Source organism: Ambystoma mexicanum, chromosome 9 (assembly GCF_040938575.1).
Source record: "Ambystoma mexicanum isolate Mex_15411 chromosome 9, UKY_AmexF1_1, whole genome shotgun sequence".
Taxonomy (NCBI): Eukaryota; Metazoa; Chordata; class Amphibia; order Caudata; family Ambystomatidae; genus Ambystoma; species Ambystoma mexicanum.
Genome location: NC_090931.1, coordinates 1,209,662,786 through 1,209,687,831, shown reverse-complemented (window position 1 = coordinate 1,209,687,831; position 25,046 = coordinate 1,209,662,786).

Genomic DNA, 25,046 nt, shown 5'->3' with positions numbered 1-25,046 from the left:
GTCTATCTTCAATAGATTTCTACAAATGGACCTAAGCAACATTGCGGTGTATAGTGTTGTTTTGCAGTATGCAGATGACATTCTGATCTGCAGCACCACTGAAGAGCAATGCAGGCATGACTCTGTGCAGCTATTGACTATACTGGCTGAGAAGGGATACAAGGTTGATAAGGAGAAGTTGCAGTACTGTCAGCCAGAAGTGTTGTACATAGGCCAACTGATCTCTCATGAGGGGAAAAAGGTAACCCCAGAAAGGGCTGAAGCCATCATGAACACGACCAAGCCGCGCACGATAAAACAAATGCAAAGCTTTTTAGGCCTGTGCAATTACGTCAGAGCATGGGTCTTTGACTACAGCTCATACACCAAGCCCTTGCTTCAGGCCCTAAAGAAGGCCCAGGCGACAAGGGAAGATATCGAATGGACTGAGGCAATGGAAAAGGGGTTCACAGAGCTTAAGGGGGCAATTTGTAAGGCCCCAGTTCTAGGGACTCCTAATTACGCAGAGGAATTCTACCTGTTCTCACATACCGATGGTAATTTTATGACAGCAGTGCTCGCGCAGCGAACCTCGCTGGGGTACAAGCCCCTAGCATATTATAACGGGAATCTGGACCCAGTCATGAAGGGCCACTTTCCATGCGAACAAAACCTAGCTGCTGCCGCATTCGCTATTGAAAAAGCATCATCCATTGTGATGGGGTGTTCCATGACACTGTATGTTGAGCACTCACTGTTCGCCATACTAGAGAAGCCTAAGGGCACACTGACATCTCAGAGAGCTTCCACCTATGAGGTGATTATCTGCAACCCATCGATCAAAATAGTGCAATGTAAAACTGTGAATCCAGCTACGTTCATAGCTGAGCCAGTCACAGAGGGAGAACCAATACACGACTGTGCAAACTATGAGGAATTCTATGATGAAATGCCCTAGCAAGTGGAGAGATTGTCTTTATTGACGGGCCTTCGAGAATCAAACAAGAAGACGGACAAAGGTATACAGGCGTGGCCGTGGTAAAACACCTAGCGAATGGAGAGTTTTGAGTACTCATTATTCGGCACAGGCTGCTGAACTATTGGCACTGATACTCGCCATTGAGAATTATGCAGACCAGGAAGTAACGGTGTACAGTGACTGCGCCTATGTGACGTCCACAGTACATGCAGGTCGAGCGCGCTGGAAAAGGAGGGACTACCCTCGAGCAGACGGCACGCCTGTGCAACATGCAGCCCTATTGGACAGACTGATGAAAGCACTACAGCACCCAGTGGGCATAGCGGTCGTGAAATGCGACGCTCATATCAAGGGGACGGATTTCGTGTCACGTGGAAACCATGAAGCGGACACGGAAGCCAAACGTATGGCACCCAAGAATGAAACAATCATGGACGTGGAGGTGGCATGTACCCATGAGCAGATGATGGTGGCGCGAGCCACACCAGAAGCTTATAGCAATATGGGGCAGACTCAGCTAATGGAGCTCCAGGGGGAGGCACCTCAAGAGGAGAAAAATCTGTGGAAACGTTGAGGGTGTTCTTTAAACCCCTCTGATGGGTTATGTAGGCAAGACAGCACTGGTAAACCAGTAATCCCTGTCGCCCTCCTAAAGGTAGCGCTAGAACAACTTCACTACCCCATACACATGTCAAAAGAAAACCTAGCTGCAATGCTCGCAGAAGACTGGTTCACACCGAATTTAGCAGAGCACGTAGCATTTTTGATGGTGAACTGCATTATCTGCCAGCAATTCACCGCTGGGCACACATTAAAAGTAGTAAGAGGAATCATTCCCAGACCAAATGGACCATTCCAGCACCTGCATATCGACTATGTCGACATGATTCAAGGGTGCAACGGGTACAGGTATTTAATTGTGTTTGTGTGTCCATTCTCTAGATGGATAGAGGCAGGCCCCTGTACACACCCCAACGCTGCCTGTGCTGCTAAATTCCTGGAAGAGAAGTGTTCCCTAGATGGGGGTGTGCGAGGTAATGAGATCAGATAATGGGGCCCACTTTGTAAATTCAGTTTTCAAACAGATTAGTTTGTTGCTTGGTATAAAGCACAAGTTCTCGTCTGCGTATCACCCTGAGGGGAATGGGATATGTGAATGGATCAACGCCTTGCTTAAGGGAAGGATAGCCAAGTTGAAGCTCACATTAAAGAAGGGATGGCTGCACTGTCTACCATTGGCATTGTATGCACTTCGGAACAAACCAGGCTCCGACCATCATCTCACACTGCACAAGATAGTTACAGGCAGAAGGATGAGGACCCCTCTTACCCCCCGAGATAGAGCTAGTTGTGATGCCAAGCTGACTAGAGAGGTTCTGGGAACAGAAATGCAAAAGTACATTGGGCCTCATTCCGAGGTTCGCGTTAAATTTCTGACTTTACCGGCATGGCGGAAATACCGTATCCGCGTTGGTAGCAGGGCGTAATTAGCACCATATTCCGACCTCGCGGGCACGAGCCTTCCGCCATGCCGGTAAACCCCCTAGCGCCATACCGGTAAAGGGCGCGTCAAACCCCTTACCGACAACAACCGAGACGTAACTAACACCATCGCCCTCCACGTAGTGCGTAAATAGCGGTGCCCGTAATTAACGATGACCGTAAATTACGGGCACCGGTAAAAACCGTAGCCGGAAATTACGTCATCGAACAGGAACGGGAAGCATCATGGCGGCCATCTTTAAAATCACAATCCATTGCAATCCTCTCCATACAGGACTCGTGGGCATATTGTGATAGGCAAAATAGACTCCAGAGACCAGCATCATGCCAAAAGCATTGAAAAAGGGTGCTGCGCGCATCAGGAAGGAGAAATTCTCCCAGGATGAGCTCCAGGTACTCGTCGATACTCTGCATGAACATGCCGAGATTGTCTTCAGCAGCGACATGCGCAGGCCCACCATCCTCAGGAAGAAGGAGATATGGGAGCTGGTCTCGCAGAGGGTGAGCGCTGTCGGACCCCCCCCCCAGCAGCACGACGCATTGCAGCAAACGCTGGGATGACCTTCGTCTGAGGGTGCGGGCCATCCTCTCAGCAAACCGCAATCTGGCCCTAGAGACAGGAGGAGGCCCAGCCTCACCCATAAAAATGATGCCCTGGGAGGAAACATGTGCGGAGATGATGGGCACAGAAGCCATCAAAGGCGTCGGCGATATGGATTGCGGTGATCCTTCATCAGCTGACGCAGGTGAGTGCCATGAGTGTAAACAGTACATGCATCCCTAATGCAAGTCATCGCCAAGGGCTGGTCAAGCAGTCACATCATGTTTGGGTAAACCCCCCCCCCTCCAATGATGCCGTAACAACTGGGACCCAGGATGATGTCAGGTGCAAGGCTGACACCCATAATATTGGGCATGCCACACAAAAAGCTGGTCAATGTCAGTCACCACAGTACTCCGCCAACATGAGTGACCCTGCCGACAGTATGCTTTTCCCATCCAAGCAAAGATCACAGTCCCACTCAGCACCCATATGTCACCAAAACGCTGCTATCCCATCGTAATACCATTGTCTGGAAGTAATTCTGACCCCCAGATCATTGCTCATGCCGTCTCTCTCTTGCCCCCCACAGGCACCGGTCATGAAAGTGAGCACCAGGAAGGCCCCCGGACAAGTACCTCCCGGGGCACAGGCAGGGGACAGCGCACACCTGCAAGCAGGAAGAAGGCACATGCCACACCACCTGCCCCAGCAACCCCCATGGAGGGTACACAACCCCCATCCGCGGCCCTGGACATGCCTGCAGTTCTGCGGGACACATGCCCCACGCTGCACCATGAGGAACCGAGTGCGTCAGGGGAGAATGCTGCCATGTGCATCCTCGATGTGCCAGGCAGCACATCACCAAACACCATTGACAACGTGGAGGAGCCCAATGACTATGTACAGAGCCCAGAAACTCCCTCGTACAGCCAGGTTGCCCATAGCGACCCTGGGTCGAGTGACGGCCCAGGGCTCACAGGCGAAGGGGATACACCTGTCTGTCATGAGCCCACTTCCCCTGCAGGAAGTCCTGAAAGTCCTGCAGACACAACAACACGAAGCCTGCTGACCACATCGCCCACATCGGCTGTAGAAACAGTGCGCTGCCAGCACCTCACGGGCATGATAGAGGAGTTTCTCCGGGACAACCGGGAATCAGGGTTGGTGCTTCATAATGACCTTCAGGCTCTGGGCGAGATCATCAGTACCAGCACAAACTGCATCTGTGAGATGCTTGGCAGGATTGCTGATGCCCTGGAGGCAGCACCCCCCAGACCACAGCCCCAGCAGGAGGTGCCACCCTCCCAGAGCTCCTCCACGCAGACCAGCCCGGTCCGTAGGTCACTGCACACGATGCGCCGGAATGGAAGGGATGCCCCAGGCTCTGGCAGTGCCCATTGACCGTGCAGCCACACACATGTGGCCAATGCTGCACTGATGGGAACATTGTGGGGTTGTTGTGGGGGGAGGGTGAGGGGGTTGAGGGTGTGTGTGGGAGTTGGGGGGAGGGTGAGGGTGTTGAGGGTGTGTGCGGGAGTTGGGGGGGAGAGGGTTGAGGGTGTGTGTGGGAGTTGGGGGGGAGGGGCAGGGGGTGAGGATGAAGGATCTGTTGTACACGTTTGGACATCATCATACAATACACAGTTTGGTCTATCCTACAATACAGAATGGACATTCATTATTGTGCATGTGTCTTTTAATGTCTCACAGTGCATGTAGTACATGTATGCCCACACCCAGTGCCCAATGCCCTATCATCCTCACCCCCTCAGCTGACTTGTGATTCAGAAATATTGCTCGATCAATGCTTGTCGCACGGAACGTCCCTCCCGTGCATCGGCACCGTGTTGCTGTTCTGCCATTCCTTCCTCCACCTCCTCCTCCTCCTCATCTGGTGGTAGCAGTCCCACGTCAGGGGGCAGTGGCACGTTCCGACGGATGCACATGTTGTGCAGCATTACACATGCCATGGTGATCTTGGACACCTTCTCGTGGCTGTAGATGAGGGCCCCACCTGACCGGCTGAGGCAACGGAATCGTGCCTTCAGAAGGCCGAAGGCCTGCTCTATGACCACCAGTGTACGGGTATGAGATCTATTATAGTCCTCCTCGTGCCTGTTTTGGGGGTTGCGGACCGGGGTCATGAGCCACGGTTTCAAAGGGTAGCCAGCATCACCTGCATGAGAGTGGAATGAAGGTAAGTGTTAGTACATTCATGGTGGAGAACTGTGCTAGTCTTACATTGCAGCGGGTGATGACTGGCCATGCACACATGTCCCTGGATACAGTCAACCCATTACTGGTCCGGCCATGTGTGCTGGCCAATGGAATGATGGAGGGGGTAGCTTCTCCCTGATGGGTCATGGTGCGCACTCATGTCTTGTTGCATGTGCATCGTTTATGCATGCAGCAGTGTTGGACTGCATTAATTGATGACTTGCGTAAGACCTGCTGTAAGGGTGTGTTGGTAGTAGTTGGTAGCATACCCTTCATTCAGCACTGATCCCTATCATGGTGATTGGCAGCTATCCTATGGAGGTGCCGAACCAGTCACACGCAGTAGGATCCTTGTTAGACTAACCTCTATGCACTCCCATAGATGACTGTCCTTTGTGTTGAGATGCAGGAGTCAGCGACATGGTGCTATTGCACTGCATGGTGCACGATGACCATACGGTGTGTAAGGTCCACCGATGTGTGGTGCTTGTGTCGTGGTCTTTGGCCAGGGTAACTGTTTGTCAGGTACCATTAGGTGTTGGCTCGTATGCACAACTGTGTGGTTAGGTGGTAATGTGGCGTGCCACTTGTCATGGGGCACAGTGTTCTGTGAGGTGCACAACGTACAATGGCGTTGACATTCCCTCCCGGGTGGAGTATGCACCCCCCCCACTTTCCCTCCCGGGTGGAGTATGCATCCCCCCCACTTTCCCTCCCGGGTGGAGTATGCATCCCCCCCCACTTTCCCTCCCGGGTGGAGTATGCATCTCCCCCACCCCCTTTCACATGGGGTATGCTGACAACCTACTCAGAGCCCCAATGCACTGCCATGGCCCATTACGGTTACTCACCAAGCAGCCAGGTACGTTGTCCGGCATGTCGGTCCATGTAGCGTGGTAGTGTTGAGTTCCGCAGGACCAAGGAGTCATGAGTTGATCCGGGGTACCGAGCATTGCATTGTGTGATGGCTTTACTGGCATTACACACCATCTGGACGTTGATGGAGTGGTATTGCTTGCGGTTGCGATACGGCACCTCCATGGCATGAGGAACCACCAATTCTACGTGGGTGCAGTCGAGGGCACCTATGCAATTTGGCATGCCTGCAAGTGCATGGAAGGCAGCTTTGGTATCATATATCTCCTGTGGAGTCCGGGAGAGGCATATGTAGTCCCTTCTGTGCTTGAGGAGGGCATCCAGCACTTGGTTGAGTATCCAGGAAAATATTGGCTGTGAAATGCCATGCATGTGCCCCACTGTATGCTGGTAGGTGCCTGTGGCAAGGAAGTGGAGCACAGACACTACCTTTAGTAGAGGGGGGATGGCAGTGCTGATTTCTATGAGGCTCACTATGTCGGTATGTATCAGGGCCACTATGGTGGTTATGGTGTCCCAGTCAAGCCGGTAGAGGGTGTGGATCTGCTCTGGTGTGAGGTTGAAGGGGGTAGCTCTGATGCGGGGAATTGGGGGCTGCCGGCGTGGTAATGGTGGCTGCACTGGTAGGGCATGCTGGCCCTGTCTCACCCTCCTTCTCCTCCTATGTATCCTCTGTGGTGGGGGCTCTGGTTGCTGTGGTTGCTGTTGTTGCTGTTGTCGTAGTTGCTGCCTTGCAAGCAGGGCCTCCAGCTCCAGGAATGCTGCTACAGTTGGTATCATCTTGGTGTGGGAGGGGGTGTGGTGTGCGGGTGTGCTCCTTTTGTGCTGTGCCAGACTCTATTGCCTCCACCTGTGCTGATTGGGTGCACCTGTTCCTCTTCCAAACACTGATCAGGGTTGTTAACACCTTCCTCGCAATGCCTGTATTAACGCCATGGCGGTAAGGTACTTTGCGCCCTTGTGAAGGTCGTTATTTCCGTGTTCGCTTTGCTTGGAATCGGAGATGGTTTACGCCTTCCCGTTATTTCCGCGATGGTGTGTCGGGCGCGCGACACTGGTCCGCTATTTACACAATCGTAGTTTACGGTGACGTAAATAACGGTGTGGCGGGTCAGAATGGCCCGTAACGGTAAAGGAAGTCGTTATTCCTTTACCGGCCTCGTTTTTCCCTTAACGCCAGACTCGGAATGACCCCCATTGACTGTATGACATCCAGTGCCTCTGTCATTACAGGCCAGTTGCAGCGACGGCGAAAGGGGGACGGCGCAGCACGAAACACAACAAGAAGTGCTGAAGCAGACACAGAGCAAAGTGTACATGCACCCCTCGTCTTCCCTGGTGACAGCGTGTTGGTGAAGAACTTTACCAGGAAAAGGTGGGACGAGCCAAGATTTAATGGACTGTTCATCATAGAAGACTGCACCCCATCAGTAGTCAAGCTCCAGGGCAGAAGGGCATGGATCTTCCTAAATGACATTAAACCCTACATAGGAGAGAGCCCTCCAGCTACATCAAACTGCAAAGAATCTACAGACAACGGGGAAGAACCTCAGCACGTGGAGACAAGATCCATGGTGAGGAAGAAGAACGCATGAGCAGCAAAACAAACGGCAACAAAATCCAGTAAAATTGTGGCTTTCAAAACAAGACATTTCCTCAAACCAAGTGAAGGATGATAAAAGGACAATAATATGGACATTCTGTGCAGTCAAAGTTACAGAGTAAAGGAAGAGAATCGCACATCCAAAGCTGTAGTAACGCTGCTCATATGAATGGCCAAACCACACAGAGCATTGAAAAGACCCTAAGACTCTGAACAGAATAAAAAAGGGGGCATTTCTGTGAACCAAAACGATATCCTGAAACAACCAGTATCAAGACTTTGTTCGTAGAATTTATGGTATCCCCCAGTAGAAATATTACAAGGGATGTGCTTTCCTGTGTTCGGCTAGTATTAGAGACATATCCATCACTTGTAGGGAGAGATACCAGCATCCCAGATTTCATTCAAGATCCAGCTAACAGGAAGATAATACGGCAACTACTGACTGTCCTCGTGGAGGCTTTTGCCGAAGTGCCAGAGTACTGGGAATAAGGACAAATGCTCCCACCACAAGTGATCGTTGATGAATAGACATACACCTTATTTTTCTGAATCATAGAGGAGTGCCCGGGACTCGTCGGGAGAACCACAGATACCCTAACCTTTATCAGAGATCCAAGAAACAACTAATTCCTAAACCAAGTGTGGTATAAACTAAACTACGTGGTTGCAATCCACGCAGCAGGAAAGCTTAAAAACTGTTCATGTCACAAGAATGATCTAGAGACCTGGAAATCAGAGCGAATGTCGTTGTCACCGGAAGACAGCAGATACGCATACCAAGTCTTCTTCCACCTCATTGAGAACTTTCCAGAATTAGTTGGCAGACCAAACAATGTTGACGTACCCGCATTCCTCAGAGACCCAATAAAGAACGCACAATTAAACAGGCTCCTGAGAGCCATCATAGCGCAACTGAGAAGTAATTATGGTTATCCACTGCTGAGGAGAGCCTTAGAAGGATGAGATCCACAATAGGACTGTCTGCCGAGGACAGATCGAGAGGAGCACAAACGAGGATTGCGACATCTTGTCCCTAGGTTATTTTTATTTTTCCTCCATTTCTTATTATCCCTTGGTCATCTGTCCACCGTGGAGCAGATCAAGGAGAAGACAAGAACTTCACCGCCTTATTTTCCTTTTTCTTCATTTTTCTCATGTTTTCCTATTTTTTCATATGTTCACTTTTATTTTAATTTTGTTTTTATTTTTACAGCATTTTATTTTTGTGTGATTTTTAACAGTTACACCTTTTCATTCTTTCGCATCCAGCAAGTTCCACCATGTCCTCAGGACCAAGACAAATTCGAGGCGTGCATTGGAGCCTCACCTATTATCGATATGCATAGATGAATGTGATGTACCAAGAGTGCTAGCCTAACCCTTTTTCCATAGTCTAGCACAGGAACTGTACTGAATACCCAGAGACTACCGTTGTCACTCACATGAGGGGGGGACATTTGGAGAAGCACTCGTCACTTAATAGTAATGAACTCTTGAACTACGAGACCAGAGCAAGAGAAGGAATAAATAACTATGAACTCATTCGAAATGGGGGCCCAGAGCAGCAACGTAGTTCTACCTCCAGCGGAGGGGTGGCCCCACTTCCCTGGAAGAAAATGCTACAAATTATCGTTCTGAACGATTATGTGTATATTTATAGTTAATATTATTGTTTTTATGTCATTAACAATCACAGCTGCTTTCCTTATTGGTGCACGAAGCGTCCCAATTTCAGTGCACCCACCAGATAATGTACATACATGTCCCACGAAAGCACCCAGACCCTATATAGTGATTCCAGTTCCAAGAAAAGCTAATGATGAAGCAAATGATTTAAAATTGAATGTAATTAGCAGTGATACGTATACACATGAGGTGATAAATGAGAGAAAAGGCTGGAGACAGGGTCAGCACAGAATGAATGATAAAGTAGCATTGACCATGGCACGCACCCACACACAGAATGTACACAAACAAAGGCAAGTGTCAATGGCTTCAAGGCCTCCAACAAAGGCAGCAGAAAAGGAGAGACTGCCTGCCGAACATTCAATTCTAGAGAATAGTGGAAGCGACCAAGAAAAGCCGAGGGAAATATCAAAGAAGGAGGGAATTGCAAAATCCCTCAAAAGAACATAAGTGCCTACAAGAGAATTCACAGAGAAGACACAAATGCTAATAGACTACTTGTCCCATTTATATTCAGAACAAAGAAACTGCATGAGGAGCTGAAAGGCAGGACTATAGAGACTATAACAGCAAGCACACCAGCTCAAAAGCAGGGAACAAGCACCAGACCTACGACACAACCACACATTGAAGAACTGGGGAGCCAATGGCGGTTACGGGAAGTCTATGACAACATACAAAGAGGAAGGAAAGAAAAAACAAACCCTTCTCCTACCACAGCGATGCTGTCGAGGCAGCCAGCTCCAATGAAATACCCAGAGAGGAAGAGCAGCACAGACACATTTAGAGACATAGGGCCTCATTACACGGAAGGCGGTAAGGGTTAACGGTCACCGGTAATGGTACCAGTGACCATTAACCCTTACCGCCTTACTACGAGGTCCCTTTGCAGGTTGGTACTTTAAGGCCTGCTTTTTAGCAGCCGTTAAAAACCAACCCGCAAAGGGACCAGGGTGCTAATTACGGTACCGCAATTTGCGGTACCGTAATTAGCCCTTCCCCATTCCCATAATGCCCTATGGGGCAAAAATGGGAATGGGGAAGGGCAATGGGGGAAGGGGGAATTACCGCCCCACCAACCTTGGAATAGGTGGGATTTTCCCATGTATGGTAGGAGAGCACAGACGAAGCATTCTCCTTCCGACTGCCTTCATCCCACTTCTTTCATGGCACCGCCTTGGAGGAAAGGGGAATTACTGCCCTATTCCAAGGTTGGTGGGGCGGTAATTCCCCCTTCCCCCATTGCCATCGGTGGACCAAGGTGCTAATAGCACCGCCTACCGTGTAATGAGGCCCATAGTCATAGCAAACTACAGAAGAATGCTGAGAATCAAGAGAAGCCCGCACGAAGATAACAATGAACTTAATGATTACCTGGACAGCGCAGCCCATCTTGGAAACAACATATGGTACCGGCACATGAAAGAAGTGGGATGAAGGCAGTCGGAAGGCGAATGCTTCGTCTGTGCTCTCCTACCATACATGGGAAAATCAAGATATTCGTGGCTGTAGAAATTGATGTCCCTACAGCACACTGTATGTCACTGTAGCAATGTGCAACACCAGAGGACAATTTATGGGAAGAGACGCCTCGTTGATATGGGCCAATGAAAAGGATTACCCGGATGAAGATGGCTACGTCCAGGACATTAAAACAAGAAACCGAGCGCACACCAGAAATCATGTGATCAGGTACGAGAACCCTGGCATCAAAGGATCAGGGATAAGATGGGAAGTTAATCCGAGACTGAACGTCCGAGGGAAGACTGCAGAAGAGGCTCACATCTGGAAGAACAGAGGCCAAATGCAGATCTGGGGGTCAGTGGTCTCCCCAGATGGATGGGAGGACGGAGTTGTCATCTGCCGAGCATGGATGGTCCTTGGAGCCTGCAAGGAAGCAATAGAGAATTTGCAGAGGTTATGCAAACCTCTGTGGCCAAAGCTAGTAAAGTTTCTAACATGGGTCAAAGATAGAGGGGGGCCCCTGCAGATAGTGCCACTGGAGAGCCCAAAACTATGCTTCAGAAACAATGGCACAAGGAAGATGGGAGAGAATCAAAACTGCGGAAGAATCTTTTAAGCCCCAGGAATGACACAAGGAACCGCAGTTATTATGGACCATTACTGGGCGTGTGGATCCAAGGCATACATAAGGTTGCCGAAGAACTGGGGAGGCATATGCACACTAGTGAACGTCCACGTTCCTCCGCTAGTGATCCCTAAGAATGACCTGAAGTTGGACAGTTTCCCGAAAGCAGGTGCTCTTCTAAGAAGAAGGAGATCTGTAGAACTGGTATCCAGGATAAAGAGGGAAAACTACTTTTCTCCCAAATCAGAAGAGGCATTCCATGCAATCCCGTATGAACACAGGCTGTTCAGCCACACCTCGACAGTATTTACAACACTACTCCTGCCCCACATCCAAGTTGGAGTGAATGCTAAATGGTTGCAGATAACCAGATGGGAGTTATTACAGACCATCAATACCACTATAAAATCATTCAACGCGATCAAAGAAGAGCTGAGAGCAATCAGACTGGTGACCCTCCACAACAGATATGTGCTTGACATGATCACAGTGATGGATGAAGGTGTTTGTACAAAAATCGGAGAATCATGCTGCACATTTGTACCATCACACGACGAAGAAAACGGAACCCTAACAGAGGCCATAAGCATGTTGACAAGCCTGAAAAACCAGATGATCGATGAAAGTGATGAAGTGGACGATGACAGCTGGTTTGGAGACCTGCTCTCGTGGGTCCCACAATGGATGGCAGATATATTCAAGTTTCTGGGAGCTCTCCTAGCAATGGTATTGCTAGGAGTCTATGTTACCAAGATAATCATTGCACAGTGCCAGAAAACTGCGAAGAAAGCCATAGGGATGAAAATAATGGTCGATGTTGAACCAAGATGGAAGCCTAGAGACCTGACCGATGAAGAAATAAGACACTTCGTGAAGGCCAGCAAATTAGCGCCAGAAGGAACAAAATTCACATATCCCAAAAAGCGAAGAAGGTATGAAGGAAAATGGATCTATTGCAGTCCAAATGGACAATGCCAGCTAATGACCTGGAACAAAGATGAACATGTGAACACAGCAGGGAGTTTGAAAGGCGTGATAAAAATATGGACTCCAAAGACACACATGTTCACACCAGCATGTGCCAACCCTGAAGACGATGAACTAAACACTGAAGAATCAAAGGAAATAGAGATAAAAAATTAAGCAGAAGTGGTCAATGAACCGACCAGAGGGGGAGTGTAAAGGAGGTCCCAGACATGACCTGCACCCCTGCCTCTCATTTCGAGCAACCAGGATGGTACTCTCCAAGGCACGTGACGTATGAGGAGCAAATGAACCAACGGAGAGTTGCACTAGTCCTCTGCCCAGTATACATTAGAAGATCCGTACCTGTTGAAGCGCCTATAACCAGACAACCCTGGGCAGCACGGTACCCTATCAGACAGCCATACCTGCCGCCAGTACGAAATGAGGAATGCCTACATACAGTCCACGAAGAGACCCCAATAGCCCTAATGGAAGGCCAGTGGAAATTACACAAGGGCCTGAACAGACTTGTGAATGAACAAAAAGTCACTATCGACTAGAACACGCCAACGTAATTAAATACTAAATAAATATAATGGACAGAGAGAAGAGACAATGTTAAAACGTGAGGAAACTGAGCTACGAGACAAGATGGAAGCAAGCAACCTGTTAACCGTGTGTAAATAGGCTTGGAACGCAAGATGCTAAGAAATCGATACTGCAATGCTTAGTAGAATATTAGAAGCGGAATGCACCAACGATATAGCTACCTCAAGAGGCACGTTATACGAGTACGACTCCATTTTGTAAAGCAGAAATGGGCCCAGACTGCCAGAGGCCTGGCAGGCAAAGTTTCACAACTCAGCCAGAACAGAGAGGAAGAGCGGAATCGATACTCAACAGAGAGCCTGGGAAATCGAGGTCACCCAGAGAAGGGAGGAGAGCGTCAATTTACAAGAACCAAACTTCAGAGCATACCAGCTCGCCCGTGAAGGTCAAGATAAGAGAGGCCCAGGCAGGTGGTAGGGCCGAAGCAGAAATAAATACAATAAAAGCTGGAAACTGAAGCAAAATCATGGTGAACAGACACGTGACCCGCCGGTGGCGAAGAGGTACCATCGCCTGATGTCATCCAGAACCCAGGATGCCATAACTTTTCCCGATAAGAAACTATAGTCTCGAGGCCAAACCCAGCCAACTAATTGACACATAGCCCTAAGATACTGATTGATGGAAGGGAGGCAGGGTGAAACTTGGAACACCCGGCCCTTGTGTGTCCATTCTGCATGCTGCTAATTAGAATGTGGATTTATGTCTAGGGGTGTAACCTGCCCAATCACAATGGACAAAGTTATCTGGAGTCCTATAGATAGTAGAACCAATGAGACGTCGTACTTTTAGTGACTTCAATCACGTGTAATATAGTGGGCTGGGCATAGACGCCCACCCGATAAGAGCTATCCAATCTGCATGCCCTGTTATCATTTACAGATATAGTACCGATACATAAGTTACCTTTCCTAACCAATTATATTGCATGTCACGTTTTGTAGAGCTAGACGTCAATGATGACGAATACTGCCTATAAGAATTACTGTTCAACTGAAGTTCATGGAAGTCGGAGCGAGACAGGGGATCGCAATGCTGCTGATTCCAATTTGTTTCTTTGTTTGATGTACTTGCCATTAAACAGACTTCCGTTAGCCAATTTACTGAGTCTTCCTTATTGAGCCATGCTGGAGTAAGTGAATCCTGCACCCCCTGTCCTCACATGGTGCAGCTATCTTGTCTTACAAGTTCTAGAGGTTGAGAGCTGACCTATGAGCCCGTCAGTGAATTCCACCCCTCGTGAACAGGAGGACATTTAATTCAGCCAGCTCCTGGACCCTCTAGCTGATGACACATGCTAGCATTGCATGTGACTGTGCTCCTGCACAGACAGTCAGTTGACGGCACCAACTGCCTGAGGAACCCTGGATGCAGTCATGCATGGACTGCATGGACTCCCCAAGTGCCCCTGTGCTATGTTGTGCATTTTTGCCCGCCTCTGTTCCATCCGTCCAGATGGTCCCATATGGCCTGGTGTGTGGGGGAAGGCACTAGCAGTGCTCTTAGCATTTGCACATGTTCCTCATGATGCCCATGACGCTGAGCATCCCTAGTCTGATCATCTGGTGAGTCCTCCGAATAGCGCAGGGCACGGCGGACATCACGCTGGGATGGTAGTGTGTGCAGTGGTGAGAGGCTTTGCAGGGGGGAGGATTTAGGGGAACTATTGCAGGCAGGGGTAGGCACCCTCATAGTGATCTACATCCGAGCCTGCTGTGGCCTGCTCTGATTGCTGGCTTTCATCCTCAACCGGACCCACCTGTGTGTCCGCAGTCGGGCTTGATGTGGCGCTGTCCTAGACTCTTCTTGGTGTCACAGATTGCACACCTGGGGTCTGTGTGGGCCCTGTGGGCTTGTCTGTCTGAATGGCAGGAGTGTCTGTCAGTGGCCTGGTGGACTGGTGCCTCTTCTTGGGTGGCATGCTCCCACTCTCTGAACTACCCTGCCCTGGCTGCTTGCTGCCAGTGGTTGTTGCTGGTGCCCTGAATGGTCCAGCCTGCAGGGACATTTCCTGGGTGTCTTGGGTTTTTGTTGGGACAAATTGGCATGTGCGTTACCATATTGTTGCAGATGTGCTTTGGATAACACAATTCACTGTCACTTGTACATTGTTATCACTGTGTTTTGTACCTCCTGGGGGGCTGGCATTATCTGTCGGACTCTGTGTACATGGCATACATTGCATATGGACGGTCAGGTGTGGGTCGGCCTGCTAGATTTGGCAGTGCATCAAAGGAATAAGTTAGGCATGGACTGTCCTGTGCAGTGGTGCCTCTGGACTGTTAGTGGCAGATATCTGGTGGTGCAGTCAGGTGGGCGGAGTTCATTGGGCTGTGTGTGTGTGTCAGGTGGGCATGTTGTCAGATGTGTACTCCTCAATGTGTCTGTACATGGGCCACGGTAGCCGAGGTGCCTGTGGCTGCGACACAATTATCAACTGTTGTGCATTCATGGGCAGGGACATGTTGCATGGTGGTCATGTTGGCAGTGTATGGGTGTCATGTGAGGGTGGGGTCCAGTGGTCCCTGGTTGCTGTCAATTGGGCCTGGTGCATCACATGGGTGGTGATTGCTTTCTGGCTGCAGGGTTGTGCCGTCATCATTGCATGTGTCACTGTGGTACTCACCACATTCAGTTTGGCTGCTAGCTCCTTGCTCTGCCGTGCACATGCCCTCGATCCCGACCATGTGCAGTATTGCACTGACCATCTCCTCCCACATTGTCAGTAGCAGGGGTTCTACTGTGCCATCTCCAGTGGCAGCAGACTCCCGATGATGATTAACAATGAGGGTCCTGACCCTGGACTTCAGGTCATTCCACCTCTTCTTCATGCCCCTGCGTGACATTAGACATGCCCTACAGCTACCACTTGTCCCAGATTTCTGACCATATGTGGTTTTTGTGCTGTTGGCTGGTCTATCTGTGAAATGGGCCATATAGCTTATCTGATTTGGCAACCACTTACTCTGCCAACACTGTAAGCTCCTGCTCACAGAATTTTGGCTTCTGCTGCCTCAGATCGGGCATCCTGGATTGGCCCTTGCCTGTGGACATATTTGGCCTTAGGAGGGTGTCTGGATGGCACTCCTATCTCGAGATATTTGATGGATTATGTTTTTCAAAATGGCCACCGTGGAACTTCATTTTATAGCGATGATGAATTTCCACACGCGGAATTACCGCAGGTGGAATTTCCGCAAACCACCAGTAATTCCGCAAATTATAGATGGATTTACATCATACCACAGGTTTTCAGCAGTAACTCTGCGAGGCGGATTTTCGGTTACCGTCATTGCTGTGTGTGCGCGCCCCGCAGCTTGTAATTCTGCGGAAAATCTGCCACAATGTATGGCGGTAACAGTAAGTCACTTTCAACTACCTTATGGGGTAAGGGAGAAAATTCCAGCTCTGGCACAAGAGGCTGCCAGGGTAGATCAAGAAAAGAGTAGTGTCCTATAGTGACAGACACTCCTGTCCCCTGCACACCATGGATACTGAGATAAGTCAGTAAACAGTATGGGATCTATGTGATCACTGATCAGTTTAACTTACTTAAGGTTTGGGTTCGTGGTCATAACAGAACGAGGAGCAGAAACAATACTGTTTCCATATCACTTACTTATTGACACTTTCAGTTACTTTGTAGACATCACACAACGCATGAAGTATGAAGAAATACATACACATTTACACATATTACTCCCAAAAAGCATATAGCTCCTTGTTTTGTTTATAAATAATTTTTATTATTAAAAAAATATACACTAAGACACTCTTTGTGCTGTTATATTTACATGTACCATGACGAATTATGTAACGAGTTATGAATATCCTAAATTGTTGACTGATTTGTCTCAATATCCATGGTGTGCAAGGGATGGGAGTGTCCATCACTATAGGACACTAATCTTTTTTTGATAATTCTGTTACCGCCACTTTTGCCACACCACCAAACTGCAAGATTGCTAGTGGGAGTTGATTGATTTACCTCTAGCCAAGGGCTGGAAGTAAATCAGGCCCTACCAGAAAAAAACAGCTGGTATTATCGGTGCCGGTAATACCGGCAAGTCCTCCCATGGAGTGCTATGGCCAGAGACAGGCCCTCATTATATGTTTGCCGGTATCCCGCCAGTAATTACAGCGGGATACCGACAAACGGACATACCTTTACCAGTACCTGATATCCTGGAATTTCTGGGATATTTCAGGTGCCGGCAGTGGCAGTAATTGTCCATTCCATGGAGTTCCATAGGACTTCATGGGGGGAATTTCCAGTATCACTGGCACGCTAATACCAGTAATAGCTGCTTTTTTTGCCAGTGAGGGCCTGATTTACCCCCAGTTCTTGGCCGGAGGTAAATCAGTCAACCTCCACTGGCAAACCTGTAGTTTGTCAGTGCAGTAAAAGTGGTGGTAATGGAATTACCACCACTTTTTTCCTGCACCACCAAACTTGTATTGAAGACCAATATGTTGTGTGTTTACTGGGGCTGGATAGAATGAAGAAAGATAAAAAAAACAGTGGACAAATCCACCCTGCCTAGGTGGGGTCTGAGCGGGGGGAGAATATTCTGAGAATTGACAGCTGGGATAATGGTCGGAGAGGAGGGAAGGATCATGAGGCAGTGCGCAAACCACCCAGGGCTGAAATATCCTCATCCACTTGACCACAGAGCCAGGGGCATACTAGCCTCACCTGTGGCCCCGGACATGTGCCCAGTGCAGCCCAAGCTCTCATGGGGCCTGGGAAGCCGTTGGCCACATTGCCATCTGACATCCAGAACTCCTTCACCATCCCAGCCCTCACACAAATCCATCAACATTGCATATGGCCTCTGTCCCCTCACCCTCCACTAAATACCAACTGCCTCCCCCTACGGAAAACACCAAGCACACACACATCTCAGACCATGCACCAATTCCAACCTCCTCCCCATGACACACCACAAGCCAACCACCCAACAGCATTTTCCTGCCCTCTCTCCCCGTCACAATCTCCAGCAGAGCAGGCAGCATTGCCATCCTTCACAAAGCCTCCCTGCCCAATTTGCACTCTGAAGAACAGGCCTGCAACACAGTCTGTGAATGCCTCCTGGTAAAATTCCTGCTCTCACCCTCTGATACTCACAGCTTCTTGCTCATCTATCGACCCTCGGGATACAATAAAAGTTTTACGAAATCCCTAATGACTCCACAGCAGCCACCATGGTCTCTCACGCCCACATCACAGTGTTACTGGATTTCAACATCTGGTTCAACATGCCACACAACCCAATGACCAACCCACTACTGACAACCTGAAAACCTTGCATCTAACACAGCTAGTCTCAGGCCCAAGTCACTGTGGTGGTCACACCCTAAACGCAATCTTCGGTTCACCAGACCTCCTCAACACTCTGCCACCATGCCCACTTGTCTGGCCGGACCACTCTGCCATACTCTTGACCCTCTCCTCTGTGGATCCACCCACCTCTCTGGTAGATCTGGGGCTACTAACCCAATCCCGTCTCTGGAAGGAAATCAAAGTGGCTCCTGACCTGGCCACGACCCTTCTCACCTCCCTGACCTCCACCAACCTCTATTTGGGCACGATCACCATCTCTAACTTCAATCCAGAGGATTTCAGAAGCACTCAGCTCCCTCTCCCCTATCAGATATTTCTCTAACAGACAAGGCCATTCTCCCTGATGGTTCACCCCAGCCCTAAGAAAATGGAGAACCTTGACCCATATCCTTCAGTGCAGATGGCGTGCAGACCTTTTGTCATCCAGCAGAATAGCCAATGCCTCCCAGCTCAAGGTTTACTGCACAGAAATATGCAAAGCCAAACATTCCTACTATTGGAACAGAATATCCAAAGCCCTGTACCGATCGTGGGAACTCTTCAAGCTCATCCTGGAAGTGCACACCCTTGCCTGCCCCACCAACACTCCCAGTCACACCCAATCCCTCAGTGAAACCCTCTCAGCCCACTTCTACAACATAGCCCAAGAGAGACACAATACCATCCTCTCAAAATTCTCATCACTCTCCCCTGCCCGTCCCCCCCCCTCACTACTAAAAGAAATCTTGATATAGTAGCTTGGATAAGGAACCAAGGATTGAGCTCTCAAGAGGTGATGCAGGCCGGTTCTTAAGTACAGTGAGTCCCCAAGCCCCCACAAAGGAATGTTCACACACTATGTTAGGTGATAACAGAGCTTCTTTATATAAAATAAGGTTCAGTAAAATATATACATATAAATAATAGCACTTTGTACTCAGTTCTATTAAAAAGAGGGCAATATATTATAAACTCGATGTGCTGAGGAATGGTAAGGATTTATTCGCTACTTGTCACCTACCGTGCGCTAAGAGATTTTGAAATATTGACAAGTTTTTACATAATTTTGACAGGAGCATTCTCTTGGACTAAATGCACAATTCGCCAGTTGAAGATTTTAATTGAGCACAAGGTTCATCCCTATTAGCTTCCCTTTTCAAACTTGACAATGTAGATGCTAGCAAAATAATTGACTTAAGAAAATGAGTTTTCCTTTCTTTCTGTTATTCTCCTATACATCGTTATTGTGGAAATACCTTGATGAAACACGGAACCGGTATGTGTTTTTTTATGCATGTCTATTTCTGAATTATTGTTGTATTATTTGGCTCATTATTTGTTGCTTTGATTGTTAAATATAGCAATTAGTTGGGCACATGAATATGAATGTACGGTCCTGATGAATGTTTTGATAACCGAAATGCATTGGCAATTGTACAAGAAATTCTAGACAGTATTTTTTGCCTGGCCTCAATGAATAAGAAGTTGAAATATTTGATACATAGTCAAATTAAGGGATGCGATTAAACATTTCTTTCATGAAAACTACCCAGAAGAGTTTTTGAGAACATTGATATCGAACTTATATGCACGCTCAGAATAAATTGAACTCAAGAATGCAGCACTGGTTTTGGGCTTACTGAGAGCACCAGTTTTAAATAGGGTGGATTCCCCCTATTTTTTCTTTGTCTATAGATTGATTGGTCCCTATGCTATAGGACCTTTTTGTAACTGTTAGCACCAGGCTAAAATCTCCACTAATTAGTATGATATAACACAGACCAGCGAATGAACTGCGAAACCACGTGGTGCCCACCTTTATCTTTTTGTTTTGATCATTACAGTATCTGACAGGGCCAGGATTCACTACACCTGCCTATAATAACAGGATTGGGCAAGGGTAGAAATCTCCGACTTGCTCTCTGCTGGTGGGATTTCTAAGGGGATGATATCAGGTTTATGAGGTGAGGTTTACAGTGTTTCTCACACTCTCACATTTATTTGACTTAAAATCCGATTTTGCCAAAAACATGCATTTCTTTACTTGTAATCTCTTGGCAAATTATACCCACAGGTTACATATGATGTGTAGCACAGATTGGTCCAAACCTCCAGTCTGTGTGATCTTGTTTCGCCTTTCTGACACATTTTGGTAATTTTTTCATTAAAGATTTGGCCTAAAATTCTACAATTCTATACACAAATGCGAATTGTTCTCAGGGATGTATGTACACAATCTTATGTTTGCCAAATATTTTCTTGGGAATCTGTCACATTTAGTAACTTCTGTTCCCCATGCAGCAATGAGTTCTACCAAGTTTTAAAAGATGGCCCACAAAATTAGATTTAACACTGCAAACTTTAACATTTCTGCTAATTCTTGCTACAGAAATAAGAGGCTTTAAAGTTTCTTTGTAATATAGTCTGTGGCACCAAAAGGCAGTCCATGTATTACTTGATACTGGGTTTTTTGTCCTTCCTTCAACTGCCAGCAGCTGTCATTTCCTTCCAGGCAAGGGGATTTCCAATCTTAATTAAAGGTTTTATTGACCTTTCACACTTGACAGGTGAGTGTCCCAGGACTGCTATTGTCCCAGCCAGGAGCAAAGACGAATATCTTATGAGCATGTGAACTGTCATTGTCCTATCCCATTCAAAGTTTTTCAAGCTGGTACTTCGCACCTAAGTGTCCTGGATTTAGGGTGTATCTCCCTTTGTAGGAGGAGTTTCAAAGCTGGCAACTGGAATTACAGGTTTCAGAGAGCTTGCAACTCTAGCCTATGTGTTTTAAACTGTTCAATTTCTTACTTTGTTTTGAATTACCCACCTATGACAGAAGATATCCTATGTGTGTATTGTCACTACTAACATAACTCCTTTATATTGCTAAGTAAGCAGGCTTTCATTAACAATTGAGTTTTAAACAGGACATTCTTTTCTCTTCTGTCAGTACAGCCCATTTTTCCACATTTGTCCAGAACTGCTTTCATTTCTTTCTTTAATTCGGTCTGCAGCTCCTCAGATTGCCACTGTTTTGGCAGCTTTAGTCATTTTCCTTGCAGCAGGACTCTTATCTAAAGTATAGATACAATTCTCCTTGACCTAGCTCAGAGAGTAAAAAGTCTCTTTGAACTGCTGCGCCTGGATGCATTTTGTCAAGAAATAAACGCGTGATTCCAGTGCGAGTGAAAATGAAGTTTATTTTGATTTCTCTGAGAGTTGGTTTTAACAGGGCCTTTTAACTCACAGTGGTTTAAGAATGACAGATGCAATTTGCATCAAAGCAGCATTTTGAAAGGGTGAAAACAGTTTCATTTTGAAGGGGATTTTGGCTTTTGCAGCAATGGCAGGCTTTCCTTTTCACCTGATCCCATATATGTTTCAGAACACACTGGCATATTTTTCAGTGTGTCCCCTTGTTCCATTTTGCCCCAAGTGTGTGATGCAAAATGATGCAGCCATTTTTCTGTTGTTGCTGCCAAAAGCAGTTTTTAGGTCCTGGTTCACACAGGAGCCAGCCCAGCCAGGTTACTGTTTTTTGCGCACAGGCAGCTCAGTGAAGTAAGGCAATGCCGTTCATTGGGTCAATATATTCCACACCAGGACCTTGGGAAACAATGTGTAAAGGCAACAGAAACCAAGAGGCTACAGTGGCCATCCTGCCTTTCTTCGGGATCCATTCATACCTATGGCAGGGGCTTGGTGTCTCAAAAATGGAGGACACTGAGAGCCACTGCCAAGTTAGCATGTAGCTGCCACCAGCCCATACACTGTTCTGTGGCAACATGCAGGTTTCCACAAACATACATGTGTACCCACAAGGGTATCCCATGTGTGTTGTTCACTAAAAGGAAACATGAAGAGCTGCACTGCCAGAGGTCCAGGCTGGACCTCAGTGGCAGAAAACATACAGAGAGAAGAGGTAGGAAAAGGACTAGGAGGCCCTGTCCCTCCAAAAAGCATTTCCAATATCACAGGGATGATCTTAAAAGACACTCAAATGTAAAAGTTTGCACCGCCGTAATCCTACTCAACCTCTTGGCAGCGTTCAACACCATCGACCACTCAAACTTCACCAAGAGACTCAACACCCTCTGCATCAGGGATACTGCTCTGAAATGCATATCCTCCTTTCCCTCTAACAGATCGCAAATAGTACACATGCCTCTGTTTTCCTCAGCTCCCTATCCAGTCACCCAGGAAGTGCCTCAGTGGCAGAAAACATACAGAGAGAAGTGGTAGGAAAAGGACTATGAGGCCCTGTCCCTCCAAAAAGCATTTCCAATATCACAGGGACGATCTTAAAAAACACTCAAATGCAGAAGTTTGCACCGCCGTAATCCTACTCGACCTCTTGGCAGCGTACGACACCATCGACTACTCATACTTCACCAAGAGACTCAACACCCTCTGCATCAGGGATACTGCTCTGAAATGCATATCCTCCTTTCCCTCCAACAGATCGCAAATAGTACACATGCCTCTGTTTTCCTCAGCTCCCTACCCAGTCACCCAGGAAGTGCCGCAGGAAACATGAAGAGCTGCACTGCCAGAGGTCCAGGCTGGACCTCAGTGGCAGAAAACATACAGAGAGAAACATGAAGAGCTGCACTGCCAGAGGTCCAGGCTGGACCTCAGTGGCAGAAAACATACAGAGAGAGAGGAAACATCATGAGCTGCACTGCCAGAGGTCCAGGCTGGACCTCAGTGGCAGAAAACATACAGAGAGAAGAGGTAGGAAAAGGACTAGGAGGCCCTGTCCCTCCAAAAAGCATTTCCAATATCACAGGGACGATCTTAAAAGACACTCAAATGTAAAAGTTTGCACCGCCGTAATCCTACTCAACCTCTTGGCAGCGTTCGACACCATTGACCACTCAAACTTCACCAAGAGACTCAACACCCTCTGCATCAGGGATACTGCTCTGAAATGCATATCCTCCTTTCCCTCCAACAGATCGCAAATAGTACACATGCCTCTGTTTTCCTCAGCTCCCTACCCAGTCACCCAGGAAGTGCCTCAGTGGCAGAAAACGTACCGAGAGAAGTGGTAGAAAAAGGACTAGGAGGCCCTGTCCCTCCAAAAAGCATTTCCAATATCACAGGGACGATCTTAAAAAACAATCAAATGCAGAGGTTTGCACCGCCGTAATCCTACTCGACCTCTTGGCAGCGTACGACACCATCGACCACTCATACTTCACCAAGAGACTCAACACCCTCTGCATCTTTTCTCCAGCTGAGCGTGGAGAGCGGTCGCCGGTGGCCTGAGGGGATCAGCAGGCCTGGAAAGCCCTGCCTGGGCCTCCGTGAGTTCTGTGCTTTGTGTTTTTTGAACAGGAAGAAAAAGAAAGTAGAATTGTTTGTTCGCGCTCCTAGCGCGGTGTTTTTGGCCTCCTCCTGCTCCCCCCTCCCACTTCCTGGTCTTCCTCTCCCTCCCCGCCTCCCTGCCCGCCCACCCCCCCCTCTGATTGGGTGTGTGCCTGCCTCCCCTCTGGCCTACTCGACGGCCGTTCCCCACGCTCGCTTCTTTTCTCCAGCTGAGCGTGGAGAGCGGTCGCCGGTGGCCTGAGGGGATCAGCAGGCCTGGAAAGCCCTGCCTGGGCCTCCGTGAGTTCTGTGCTTTGTGTTTTTTGAACAGGAAGAAAAAGAAAGTAGAATTGTTTGTTCGCGCTCCTAGCGCGGTGTTTTTGGCCTCCTCCTGCTCCCCCCTCCCACTTCCTGGTCTTCCTCTCCCTCCCCGCCTCCCTGCCCGCCCACCCCCCCCTCTGATTGGGTGTGTGCCTGCCTCCCCTCTGGCCTACTCGACGGCCGTTCCCCACGCTCGCTTCTTTTCTCCAGCTGAGCGTGGAGAGCGGTCGCCGGTGGCCTGAGGGGATCAGCAGGCCTGGAAAGCCCTGCCTGGGCCTCCGTGAGTTCTGTGCTTTGTGTTTTTTGAACAGGAAGAAAAAGAAAGTAGAATTGTTTGTTCGCGCTCCTAGCGCGGTGTTTTTGGCCTCCTCCTGCTCCCCCCTCCCACTTCCTGGTCTTCCTCTCCCTCCCCGCCTCCCTGCCCGCCCACACCCCCCCCCCTCCTCTCCCTCTGCCTATAACCTCCCCCCTTCTGGGCAGCCCTCTGCCCGGCAGCCCCTGCGGCTAAGGGCCCCAGGCCAAGGGCGACTGTGTGTCTGCAGGTGTCCGCAGGGGACGCCAGGCGCCAGTTCCACCTGTTCTCCGGCCCACCCCTCCTCACCTTGCTCACCTCATCCGCATGATGCCTCGCCCCCCTATTCCATTTTATTGTTAAACTAGGGTGCTTTTCTCCCCTCGCAGGATTCTCAAACTTAGGTGGCCTTGACCTACTACGCATTACTGTTTGCTCTGCATTGTGGTAAACTAGTGCCCTCCACTCACTTCCTGTCTGCATACTCGTGTCATCCGCCTCCCCTCCTTCTCCATGGTGCTCTCTATCTCGCCTATCTACTCTAACTGCTTCTCTATTGACTATCCTGCTCTCCTCACTAAATCTGGTAGGAAAAAGTTTAAAAAGGACATCCTGGTCTCCAACCCAGGCCTCCCTATCGCTGACACCTACACGAGCGCCTGCTCCAGGGAAACTCTTACTGACATTCTCTTTTTCGTGCCTTCACCTGACCTATGGACCCCTCACATGGTCGCTGTGCTCTCTCC